At 38.6% G+C, this 12,356-nt stretch overlaps 1 long non-coding RNA gene across 3 annotated transcripts; it reads right to left on the minus strand.

Moving 5' to 3' along the window:
- Positions 1-327: 327 nt before the first annotated feature.
- On the minus strand, positions 328-12,010 carry LOC145273648 (uncharacterized). 3 transcript variants are annotated; one of them, XR_013866454.1, is made up of 6 exons: positions 9,661-12,007; positions 8,906-9,406; positions 8,791-8,820; positions 6,256-8,651; positions 6,055-6,119; positions 328-591 (listed from the first exon to the last, which is right to left on the minus strand). It is a non-coding gene; the product is annotated as an uncharacterized LOC145273648 (long non-coding RNA). The 3 variants fall into 3 exon arrangements; XR_013866455.1 differs by having other exon boundaries at positions 5,837-8,651; positions 9,661-12,010; XR_013866453.1 differs by having other exon boundaries at positions 6,055-8,651; positions 9,661-12,005.
- Between the last annotated feature and the right edge of the window lie 346 nt (positions 12,011-12,356).

Here is a 12,356-nt window from a genome sequence, read left to right on the forward strand (position 1 = left end):
TAATATATCCAAAAATGACCAAAACTCACCAAGTGCAGAGTTCTTTATAGTTCAAACCAATATTAAGTAATTTTTTTTTTTTTGCATACATTATTGCTGATATTCATGCTGCTCCTCTTTGATCAAATTGTCTCTAGGATGGATTAGGGTTGGGGGTCAGGGTTAGCTTTTTTTTTTTTTTATTTGATATGTAATTCTATGTCGATTTTTTTTAATGTTTTCGAGTATGCTGAAAACGAATATCACAATTAAATTCGGGGCTTATAAATCGTTTACCAGATATCAATAAACATGATGTATAACAAATAGATAACACAGAAAATAGACTTATAGTTTTAAAAGGTTTATTAGAAGAAAAATATGTAACCCACAGTGGGGACCCTAACAGGTACTACCACTCCGGGTCAGAGTGGACCTGGGAGCAATGGTAATTAAAGGGTGGCTCCACACTCCCCAAGCCTGCTTATGGAGCTTTACCATCGGATACAGTTTAAGGTCATATCCAGGACCCTGAAGTGGCGGCGGCTATCCTGTTCTTGTAGAAATTTTGGATGGGAGTGGTCTTCTTCTGGGAGAAGTTTCGGCTGGTTGCTAAAAAAAAAAAAAAAGAAAAAAGAGACAAGTTTTAATCCAACGGAAATGGAATCATGTCGTTACAAGTCCGAGTAATTTTTAAATGGATATATCTATAAAAGTGAAAGTGTACAACTTATATTATAAACCATTCAAATGTTAGATATAGTTTCCTTGGCCATGGATCTAACGTAATAAATTCATATGACCCTTAATCAATAATGGTTAATGTGTCAAAGTTAAAAATAAAGGAAAAATATATATAAGTGTAATTATTACTTCACGCGACAAATAGCTAGGGGGTTGCTTTAATCCACGATGTATTTGTAAGTCATGCCGTGCTTTCTTTTCTCTAGCTTTAATTTAAACCTACGTCACTGCCAGTGGTCATACACAAACACATAACGGGTTCTAGCCTTCCTCCCTGCTACCACGCGTTTTTCCTTGTTTGGCTCAACACAAAACCCCCACAACTCCCACGGCTAAAATGTTAGTTTTGTACAAAGTACTGAGATGCCAGACAATTATGCTAGTTTAGAACTTTGAGGTCCAAGTAATCAGCCACATTTTTCAGTTTTGGGGCATAAATATTACTGCAAAGGCGTGTAAAGGGCAAACTCGAATTTGAGCGCAATCGTTATTCTAATAATTGCTAATTTTTAATATGCCATTATTATTATCATCATTTTCTTATATGGATCAGCAAGATATTTTTACTAGTAATAAGTTTATTTTTAGAACAGCTTATCACTTATTCTCTGGTATATTTTTGGTTTTAAAGTATTATTTTAGTATTAGTGTTTAATCTTTCAGTATTTATACAATTTAACATTTTGATATTTACATTTATGTCGAGGTTTAGTGTTTATTATTTGATCAGTTATAATTTAATTTAGCGCTAATTTATAAGTTATGTTTTAGTATCTAATCATGATTTTTTTGTTTTTAATTATTAGTTTTAGTTTTTATAGTTATTTAATATATTATAATTTATTAGAATATATTAACAGTAGTAAAATTATATTACTGATCCATAATGAAAATGATAATTATAGCTGGAACAATTACATCGAGAGCATTGCCAGGGCCGCTGCGAGGAAGGTGGGCTCTCTCTCTCTACCGTGCTAGAAAACTTCTAACACCCGAAAGTATCCTGTACCTCTCCAACAAGGCCACTATTCGCCCATGTATGGAGTATTGCTGTCATATTTGGGCTGGTGCATCGGCTACTAGTCTCTCACTCCTTGACAGGGTTCAAAAGAGAGTCGCAAATCTGATAGGCCCTAAACTGGCATCTAAGCTTCAGCCTCTGTCCCATTGTCGAAACGTTGCATCCCTCTGCCTGTTCTACAAGTATTATAATGGTGAATGCTCTGATGAACTGCATGCAAGCACTTTTGCCCCCACAACGTAAACACCCTCGACAGACCCGACAAGCTGCAAAATCCCACCCCCACACTGTAGAGATCCCTACATTTAAAAGATCTTTCTACTCCAGTAGTTTCTTCCCCAGAACTGCTAGAATTTGGAATTCCATTCCAGGTCACTGCTTCCCCAACTGTACTGACATGCATAAGTTCAAGTGCAACGTGAACCAACACCTCCCTGCCCAAATCCCTACATAGTACCCTAGTAGATGTTTCCCCCTGATAGTGGCAAAGTGCCTTGTTTGGGGTGAAAATGTAATAAAAAAATAAAAAAAATAGTAATGTAAATATTTGTATATAATTACAAAGCATATTGTTCATGCATTTACATACAAATCCACATGAACAAGGAAACCTATCTCTCTCTCGGCAAAAATGAGTTCAAACTGAAGAAATGTTATATATAATTGTTTTCGGCTAACTTTACCAAATCTGTGCGTATGGTAAAAATAAGTAAAAAAAAAACAAGTAATGTTCAACGCTGCAAGAGAACTAGAAAGAGAATAAAAGTTAATAGACAGGATAAAGTCTGGAACAAAAAGAGAAAAAAGAAATTAGCGAAATTTATCAGGTGCGAAAAAAGCGAGTAATGTTCAACGGTACTGGAGAACAAGAAAAGAAAGGGCCAATTAGAAGCTGGAATCATCAAAAGTCATTAGACAAAAAAGAAATCACGTAAATAGGACGCCATTTATCAGGTGCTGTAAAGAAATGCTCTTTTAGAATCTTCAAGTCTCAACACTCACTAGTAAAAATAAGTCAAAAACAAGTAATGTTCAACGCTGCAAGAGAACTAGAGAACTAGAAAGAGAATAAAAGTTAATAGACAGGATAAAGTCTGGAACAAAAAGAGAAAAAAGAAATTAGCGAAATTTATCAGGTGCGAAAAAAGCGAGTAATGTTCAACGGTACTGGAGAACAAGAAAAGAAAGGGCCAATTAGAAGCTGGAATCATCAAAATAGGGGTAGGCTATAGAAGCAAAATTTTTCAAATAAATGCCAAAAGTGGCTTATTATATGTAAATAGATGGGAACAAAAAAATTGGAGGGTCACTGGCCCCAAACGTGATTTGACCGCGTCAACGCGTGAAAATGGCCCAAATTTCGGCCCCGAACACACTTAATCACTTATTGAAAGCCACAGGATGCATTTTTTGACTATAAATGCATTTGTATCATTAAATCTAACATTCCCATTGGCTATCTCACAAGTACGGTTTTTTTAAGGGTATCTCAGAGTCCAAAATGGGTCAAAATTGCCCCAAAAGTAGCCAAAAATGGTCGGAAATCACGGATTTTCCAAAATGCACCTCCCAAGACACACAGGGTGCAATTTTTGACCATAAATGGCTCTATAAATTTAAATCTAACATTCTCACTAGCTATCCCACCTATATAGGGCTTTTCAAGGTATCTTAAGGGTTCAAAATGGGTCAAATTTACCCAAAAATTAGCCAAAAATGAATGAAAATCACGGATAATCCCCAAAATGCAGGTATTATATCTCATCGGGCTCCTATAAACACTCCTGTATGGCTTTTTACAGTTGGAAGACTTCCATTTGTATTTAGAGATCTTTGGGTCAAAACAATCCAAAAATGACAAAATTACGCTTTACGGTACATAACATATGAATCATTAGTTCATTCATCAATGATACTTTTTAGAAACATTGTAACTTTACTACATCAACTTCTCAGAAAGTAATTAATTGTAAATTGAACATTGAATGTCAATAAAATGCTGTCCAAGAAGAGTCTGAATTCATAGTGTTCTCATAGTTACCCCAAAATTGATGAAAATGGCCCTCGATTCGCTATTTCTAGATTTGTAACCAATATATTGAATAACTTGATAAAAGCTATGAGTAATTAGCAAAGGAATTATTTTGTTATTTCAAGACACAGCTTCACTTCACATTACTTTAAAATCATACAACAGTAAAATATCAATATAATGCATTAAATGTTGGCTGCAGCACAGGAATTTGCTACAGCTATTTTGATTGACTCCTGGAAATTCCGTGCACCAGTTCGCAGATTGTAAGTGACATGTGTTTGGCTGGCGATCTTGGTACATGGGACAGTGCTACGGATTGTACCCGATCTGTTTAATGAGTAGTTCAAATTGTTTGAGGTATCATGCTCTGGCACAATGAGCCATTTGCGAGAGAGAGAGACTTTTGATCGGCAAAGAATCTTCGTTCATGTACATCAAATTCATCAGGATTCACATCTTTTGAAAGTATATTGAGAAGGACATGGTGCTCTCGTTTCCATTTAATTATATTCACACGTCTGGAACCCTTTGCTTTGTAGACATCTTTATCGTAAATTTTTAGCCATCGATCAAGTTTATGTTTTATCCCAGGTATTGTAACATAACGAACATCACTTCCAAAGGCTTTCTGCCACAATTGTAGTAATCGCAAGGAGAACTGGTCAATATGATTTTTCTGTGTCGTGGTACCATATTTGGCAGCATGATGTTGCTGCACAGCTTGAACACATTCAGCCTCAGTTGGAAGAGAATCAAGCAGAAGATAAGTCCAATCGTCGTAATTATAATCTTAGTTCAATCAAATTCACAATTAATGCAATGCAATGTTATCGTGTCTATTTAAAGATGCCATTCCATTGATACAGAAAGAAAACATTTCCTTATTTGGTAATTTTCCATCTATAACTCAAATTAAGCCCCTTTTTGACAACCTATGTTGATTCTTAGGGACTTTTTGACTCATTGGCTAAATCGGCCATATTTAGCCCCTTTTAAAGGTCCTTATACCCCTCATTAACAGTGCAAAAGTTAGGAGAGTGCCTTTCCCAACAGTTTCTGCCATGTAGAGGTGTCTTTGAGCCCATGGGAGGTGCATTTTGGAAAATCTGTGATTTCCGACCATTTTTGGCTAATTTTGGGGTAATTTGACCCATTTTGGACTCTGAGATACCCTAAAAAAAAACCCTACTTGTGGGATAGCCAATGGGAATGTTAGATTTAATGATACAAATGCATTTATAGCGAAAAAATGCACCCTGTGGCTTTCAATAAGTGATTAAGTGTGTTCGGGGCCGAAATTTGGGCCATTTTCACGCGTTGACGCGGTCAAATCACGTTTGGGGCCAGCGACCCTCCAATTTTGACCCGTTTTGAACAAAATCACTTGTTCCCATCTATTTACATATAAATGAAGGTAATAAGCCAGTTTTGGCATTTATTTGAAAAATTTTGTTTCTATAGCCTACCCCTAATCAAAAGTCATTAGACAAAAAAGAAATCAAGTAAATAGGACATTATAAGAAAAAATTCATCAGGTGCTGTAAAGAAATGCTCTTTTAGAATCTCCAAGTCTCAACACTCATTAGTAAAAATAACTAAAACAAAAACAAGTAATGTTCAACGCTGCAAGAGAACTAGAAAGAGAATAAAAGTTAATAGACAGGATAAAGTCTGGAACAAAAAGAGAAAAAAGAAATTAGCGAAATTTATCAGGTGCGAAAAAAGCGAGTAATGTTCAACGGTACTGGAGAACAAGAAAAGAAAGGGCCAATTAGAAGCTGGAATCATCAAAAGTCATTAGACAAAAAAGAAATCAAGTAAATTAAGAAATTAACTGAAACCCATCTAAAACAAAGCAAATTCAGCAGCTGGTACAAAACAAGTGCTGAAAAGGTGGTTTAGACTCCTGAAGTCTCAACAATCACTAGAAAATTAGAAATAAATCAAGGTGTAGTGGTTGCAGCACCACCAAGACACATTGATACAATAAATGAAACCTTTATGAATTCGATGGGAAGTTGGAGTTGCTTATAAAAAAAAAATATATTATTACTTACTTTAGGAATTTCTGGAACTGCTTCCAAGATGGGGATGAGAGGGGTCATGGGTGTTGCTGCTGCTGGTGCTGAAAACTTGAATAACTTTTTCTTTTTTTTTTAATTGTTTTTTTCTTTTTTTGGTTTGTTTGTTTTATTTATTTTCCTTTATTTCATAGCATTTTATTTTTATGAAATTATTTTTTTGGAAATTATAATTAGGAAATAGCAATACTTACTTTATGACTTTCTGGAACTGCATCCAATATTGGGATGACAGGGTCATGGCTGTTGCTGTTGAAACCTGTAATAACTAGTTGTATTATTATTTTTACATTTTTTTTTTCGGTTTATTTTCCTTTAGATCACAGTATTTTATTTTTTGTGAAATTTTCTTTTTTTTTTTTAAATTATAATTAGAAGAAGATATCAATACTTACTTTATGACTTTCTGGAACTGCATCCAATATTGGGATGACAGGGTCATGGCTGTTGCTGTTGAAACCTGTAATAACTAGCTGTATTTTGCATTATTATTTTTACATTTTTTTTTCGGTTTATTTTCCTTTAGATCACAGTATTTTATTTTTTGTGAAATTTTCTTTTTTTTAAAAATTATAATTAGAAGAAGATATCAATACTTACTTTATGACTTTCTGGAACTGCATCCAATATTGGGATGACAGGGTCATGGCTGTTGCTGTTGAAACCTGTAATAACTAGTTGTATTTTGCATTATTATTTTTACATTTTGTTTTTGTTTTATTTATGTTACTTTAGTACATTGCATTTTACTGAGTGTATGTTAATTATTTTGTTAATTTTTATTAAAATAAAATACCTGTAACAGAAAAATAATTTTGGTTATGATCATGCATGGGTGAATATTTTTGGTTAGACTTGCTAAAGTTGGTTAAAGGAAATACAGGCAGAAAGGAATTCGTTTTAATCACTAGCAACACAACGAAAGAAATACTTAACTGAGGACTTATGCTGATTCTAACTAGAAGCTGCAGTAATGGAAAAGAGGAAAATTAAACTTGTCAATTACAAAAACTGAAATCGAAAAGAAGAAACGCTTGATGCTTTACTCACCTCTGGCTGGTCGTGGTCCCCATCAAACTGAAAAAGGAGGGAAAGGGTGGAATCCACTAGTTACCAGGTACCGTACAGGAAAGGACAGTCTGGCCAGGTAGGTGATGATCTCCCCAAAGTGGAGCGCTACATAAAACATGCATTGCTACGAACATCCTCCGAAAAAGGCGGTTTCTACTCGGAATAAAAGGCGGAGCAGAAAACGGAAGTGTTCTCTCTACTCAACACGATTCCTAGAGAGATACCACGAGATTGTGCGTGAATGAGGAGGAGGTGATGAAAGCTCACAAAACTGCCATTCCTACTATCGTATCGGATATTATTAATCGGAGGTCCATCATTGCATTACCGCCCCAGCTCGTAGTTGATAGATAGTAGGAATAATATTACCAGCGCCCTTCAGGCAGCTTGTGAGAACACACAAACTAATGGTAGTATTACTCTAGTCGTTCCTGGTCGAATGGAGCCATGCATGCATTATGTAGTAACACGAGCACGTGTCGCCTGATAAGAAAGAGCGTAGGCTCACCCACTTGGGGAGATTCCCTATCCAGACTTGCACCTATTTGTACACCTGGAACCGGACTCAGAACCTCGACAATGAGAAGAGTCAAGGAGAGCAAGGTGTTGAACTACCTAAAGAGGTCACCATATAAAACAAGCGTTGCTGTGAACAACCTTCCAAAACGAGGGAAGGGACTTTTTGTTCTCTCTACCCAACAGGATTCCTAGAGAGATACCACAAGATTGTGCGTGAATGTGGAAGAGCCTATGAAAGCTCACAAAACTGCCATTCCTACTATCGTATCGGATATTATTAATCGGAGGTCCATCATTGCATTACCGCCCCAGCTCATAGTTGATAGATAGTAGGAATAATATTACCAGCGCCCTTCAAGCAGCTTGTGAGCACACGCAAACTAATAGCAGTATTACTCTAGTCGTCCGTAGTCGAGTGGAGGCACGCGTGAATTACATAGTAGAAACACGAGCACGTGTCGCTCCCTCTTCGGGGGAATTCGGAAAAGCGCACCTTGCGCTGCAGGTATTTGTTGAGCTGGGAGTTGACTCAACACCTCGACACTGAGAAAAGAGCTTTAGAAAAGCTCCAGATTAGTTACCTGCAAAGTCGAGGAAAGTTGGAGGACCAGGCCTGCGAAGGAGAACACACACAATTTGGGCCTTGATGGAAGCACACGGGAGAGAGGGAGGCCCATTTTTCTCATTCGGGGGAGTGTTCTCCTTCCAGCCTGCTCGAGCACGTCTTTTCTGCTCGCCACATGCAAGCGTATAAAAAGACGACCAGATGACGGACGCAACAAACTCATGCCGTCATTAACTGGATTTTGATCGGGTTCCGTACAACAAGGTGTTGAACTCCCTAAAGAGGGCACCATATAAAACAAGCGTTGCTGCGAACAACCTTCCAAAACGAGGGAAGGGACTTTTTGTTCTCTCTACCCAACAGGATTCCTAGAGAGATACCACAAGATTGTGCGTGAATGTGGAAGAGCCTATGAAAGCTCACAAAACTGCCATTCCTACTATCGGATCGGATATTACTAATCGGAGGTCCATCATTGCATTACCGCCCCAGCTCGTAGTTGATAGATAGTAGGAATAATATTACCAGCGCCCTTCAAGCAGCTTGTGAGCACACGCACACTAATTGTAGTATTACTCTAGTCGTTCCTGGTCGAATGGAGCCATGCATGCATTATGTAGTAATAAAATAAAATACCTGTAAGAGAAAAATAATTCTGGCTATGATCAAGCATGGGTGATTATTTTTGGTTAGACTTGCAAAAGTTGGTTAAAGGAAATATAAGCAGAAAGGAATTCGTTTTAATCACTAGCAACACAACGAAAGAAATACTTACCTGAGGACTTGTGCCGATTCTAACTAGAAGCTGCAGTAATGGAAAAGAGGAAAATTAAACTTGTCAATTACAAAAACTGAAATCGAAAAGAAGAAACGCTTGATGCTTTACTCACCTCTGGCTAGTCGTGGTCACCATCAAACTGAAAAACGAGGAAAAGGGTGGAATCCACTCGTTACCAGGTTTCGTACAGGAAAGGACAGTCTGGCCAGGTAGGTGATGATCTCCCCAAAGTGGAGCGCTACATAAAACATGCATTGCTACGAACATCCTCCGAAAAAGGCGGTTTCTACTCAGAATAAAAGGCGGAGCAGAAAACGGAAGTGTTCTCTCTGCTCAACACGATTCCTAGAGAGATACCACGAGATTGTGCGTGAATGAGGAAGAGGCGATGAAAGCTCACAAAACTGCCATTCCTACTATCGTATCGGATATTGTAACTCGGAGGTCCATCATTGCATTACCGCCCCAGCTCGTAGTTGATAGATAGTAGGAATAATATTACCAGCGCCCTTCAAGCAGCTTGTGAGCACACGCAAACTAATGGTAGTATTACTCTAGTCGTTCCTGGTCGAATGGAGCCATGCATGCATTATGTAGTAATAAAATAAAATACCTGTAACAGAAAAATAATTCTGGTTATGATCAAGCATGGGTGAATATTTTTGGTTAGACTTGCTAAAGTTGGTTAAAGGAAATATAAGCAGAAAGGAATTCGTTTTAATCACTAGCAACACAACGAAAGAAATACTTAACTGAGGACTTATGCTGATTCTAACTAGAAGCTGCAGTAATGGAAAAGAGGAAAATTAAACTTGTCAATTACAAAAACTGAAACCGAAAAGAAGAAACGCTTGATGCTTTACTCACCTCTGGCTGGTCGTGGTCCCCATCAAACTGAAAAAGGAGGGAAAGGGTGGAATCCACTAGTTACCAGGTACCGTACAGGAAAGGACAGTTTGGGCAGGTAGGTGATGATCTCCCCAAAGTGGAGCGCTACATAAAACATGCATTGCTACGAACATCCTCCGAAAAAGGCGGTTTCTACTCGGAATAAAAGGCGGAGCAGAAAACGGAAGTGTTCTCTCTACTCAACAGGATTCCTAGAGAGATACCACAAGATTGTGCGTGAATGTGGAAGAGCCTATGAAAACTCACAAAACTGCCATTCCTACTATCGTATCGGATATTATTAATCGGAGGTCCATCATTGCATTACCGCCCCAGCTCGTAGTTGATAGATAGTAGGAATAATATTACCAGCGCCCTTCAGGCAGCTTGTGAGAACACACAAACTAATGGTAGTATTACTCTAGTCGTTCCTGGTCGAATGGAGCCATGCATGCATTATGTAGTAACACGAGCACGTGTCGCCTGATAAGAAAGAGCGTAGGCTCACCCACTTGGGGAGATTCCCTATCCAGACTTGCACCTATTTGTACACCTGGAACCGGACTCAGAACCTCGACAATGAGAAGAGTCAAAAAGAGCAAGGTGTTGAACTACCTAAAGAGGTCACCATATAAAACAAGCGTTGCTGTGAACAACCTTCCAAAACGAGGGAAGGGACTTTTTGTTCTCTCTACCCAACAGGATTCCTAGAGAGATACCACTAGATTGTGCGTGAATGTGGAAGAGCCTATGAAAGCTCACAAAACTGCCATTCCTACTATCGTATCGGATATTATTAATCGGAGGTCCATCATTGCATTATCGCCCCAGCTCGTAGTTGATAGATAGTAGGAATAATATTACCAGCGCCCTTCAAGCAGCTTGTGAGCACACGCAAACTAATAGCAGTATTACTCTAGTCGTCCGTAGTCGAGTGGAGGCACGCGTGAATTACATAGTAGAAACACGAGCACGTGTCGCTCCCTCTTCGGGGGAATTCGGAAAAGCGCACCTTGCGCTGCAGGTATTTGTTGAGCTGGGAGTTGACTCAACACCTCGACACTGAGAAAAGAGCTTTAGAAAAGCTCCAGATTAGTTACCTGCAAAGTCGAGGAAAGTTGGAGGACCAGGCCTGCGAAGGAGAACACACACAATTTGGGCCTTGATGGAAGCACACGGGAGAGAGGGAGGCCCATTTTTCTCATTCGGGGGAGTGTTCTCCTTCCAGCCTGCTCGAGCACGTCTTTTCTGCTCGCCACATGCAAGCGTATAAAAAGACGACCAGATGACGGACGCAACAAACTCATGCCGTCATTCATTAACTGGATTTTGATCGGGTTCCGTACAACAAGGTGTTGAACTCCCTAAAGAGAGCACCATATAAAACAAGCGTTGCTGCGAACAACCTTCCAAAACGAGGGAAGGGACTTCTTGTTCTCTCTACTCAACAGGATTCCTAGAGAGATACCACAAGATTGTGCGTGAATGTGGAAGAGCCTATGGAAGCTCACAAAACTGCCATTCCTACTATCGTATCGGATATTATTAATCGAAGGTCCATCATTGCATTACCGCCCCAGCTCGTAGTTGATAGATAGTAGGAATAATATTACCAGCGCCCTTCAAGCAGCTTGTGAGCACACACAAACTATTTTAGTATTAGTCTAGTCATCCGTAGTCAAGTGGAGGCACGCATGCATTACACAGTAGAAACACGAGCACGTGTCACTCCCTCTTCGGGGAAATTCGGAGAAGCGCACCTTGCACTGCAGGTATTTGTTGAGCTGGAAGTGTGGACTCAACACCCCGACACTGATAAAAGAGCTTTAGAAAGCCTCCAAACCAGTTACCTGCAAAGTCGGGGAAACTTGGAGAAGCAGGCCTGCGGAGGAGAACACGCTCAAATGGGGCCTTGGAAGCAAACGGGAGGGGTTAGGGTTAGGATAAGGGAAAGGGATAGGGTAAGGCCCATTTTTCTTTTTTTGTTCGGGGAATGTTCTCCTTTCAGCCTGCTCCTTCCTTAACACGTCTTCTTTGCTCGCCACATGCAAGCGTATAAAAAGACGACCAGATGACGGACGTCATTTCCTGGATTTTGTTTTGCCAGAGCCCATTTAGCCGTGTAGTTGTTGTTCAACTACAACGTTACACCCCCCTACCACGGTGAGGATAGGGTTGGACTTTAGGGGGGAAAATACACATCCACATTTACTAATCTTACTCTTGCAATGTTGTTGTAATAAACAGAAAATTAGGAAATTCTTTAATGATTGCATTTTCGTAATTTTGGGATATGTTACGATTGTCGACTACAACTCAGTAGCTATGATTCTTTTTTTTTTTTTTTTTTTTAAATATCAATTCAAAATGGCGACCGACTGTCTCTTTAACACGGTAAGTTCGGGAAAAGGTGTTATAAATAATAAACTAGACAAAATACTATTAAAAAACCACCAAATATATGTCAAGTTATGTCACGGTAACATATATTGAGCGAATTTCTAACAGTATTTTGTCTAGTTTATTATTTATTACATCTTTTTCCGAACTTACCGTGTTAAAGAGAGAGTCGGGCGCCATTTTGAATTTTCCAATATATCGGTAAACACTGTTTTTTCGAGCTGAATAAACATGTTTAATTTAATAAAAACACGAAAATTATATACACTTTGGTA

The sequence above is a fragment of the Euprymna scolopes genome, unplaced genomic scaffold (genome assembly GCF_053919585.1).
Source record: "Euprymna scolopes isolate OS-2025 unplaced genomic scaffold, ASM5391958v1 sca124, whole genome shotgun sequence".
In the NCBI taxonomy this organism is placed as follows: Eukaryota; Metazoa; Mollusca; class Cephalopoda; order Sepiida; family Sepiolidae; genus Euprymna; species Euprymna scolopes.